Below are 966 nucleotides of genomic sequence, written 5' to 3'. Positions count from 1 at the left end.
CGGAGGGAGGGCAGCAACCACCATTAAGGAGGAGGCTGCGGAGCTGGAGCCGGGGCGCCGAGGAGCCCTTTCATAATTAATAAGGCAGCTCAGCCGAAGGAGCAAGGGGAAGGGGGGGACGGGGTATTGATTTCACAGCAGAAGTGCTCTAACCTCGGCTATTTATAGGCGCCTGATGGCTTTAAAAAGAAATACACATCAAAGAGTAAACACGTCCTTTTTTCTTATAAGGCGAGAGCCCAGCTGGCGACCGGGGGTGGGTGGGTGAGTGGGTGATGGGGAGGTAGGGGCCACGAATTGGTTTGAGGTGATTTATTCCGGTGGGGAGTCGTTGCCTGTGCAATAGCTCTCCTTTGCCAACGTGTAGGGTGGCAGGGTCTCTCTCTCCTTCGCCCCCTCTCCCTGCTCCCCTTCCTTCCCAAGGTCCGCAATGTAATGTGTAAGCAATAGCAAATGTAACAGTTCATAAATCAAACAGTGGGTCGCAAGCCAATCTGCATTTCCCAAACGGTTTGAATCCCAGCAACGAATGCGCTCAGGAACTGGAGCCAGGCGCCTTTACCACTGGAAGCGATGTTGATTTTTTAATGATAAAATACATTGGGGGGGGGCGGGGGGGGGCTTTGGGGGTTTGCAGGGCTCAGGCTCGCTTCGGTAGACACAGGTCTGCTTGCATTTCGGTTTCCTTTGCCCTCCGTCTAGACTCAATCCCCACCACCACCAAAGAGAAAGGAAAACCCTGGAGAGCAGAGCTTTGTTTAAATGGTTTGGGTTATTTTCCCTCCCCGCAGAGGATCTAGACCTAAATTGATTTTTCTGTGCACATCTCTATATTCATGAGGTCAGGCGCTGCTGTTTTGATTTCCCGTAGCACGAAATACCAGCTGCCGAGGAGAGAGGGGAGAGAGAGCCCTTGCTGGCGTGCGAGGGGCTCCGCAGACTGCTGTCTCCGCCGGCTGGGCCCCG

Source organism: Pygoscelis adeliae, unplaced genomic scaffold (assembly GCF_000699105.1).
Source record: "Pygoscelis adeliae isolate BGI_AS28 unplaced genomic scaffold, ASM69910v1 Scaffold186, whole genome shotgun sequence".
Lineage (NCBI taxonomy): Eukaryota > Metazoa > Chordata > Aves > Sphenisciformes > Spheniscidae > Pygoscelis > Pygoscelis adeliae.
Note: the sequence above shows the minus strand (reverse complement) of the source record.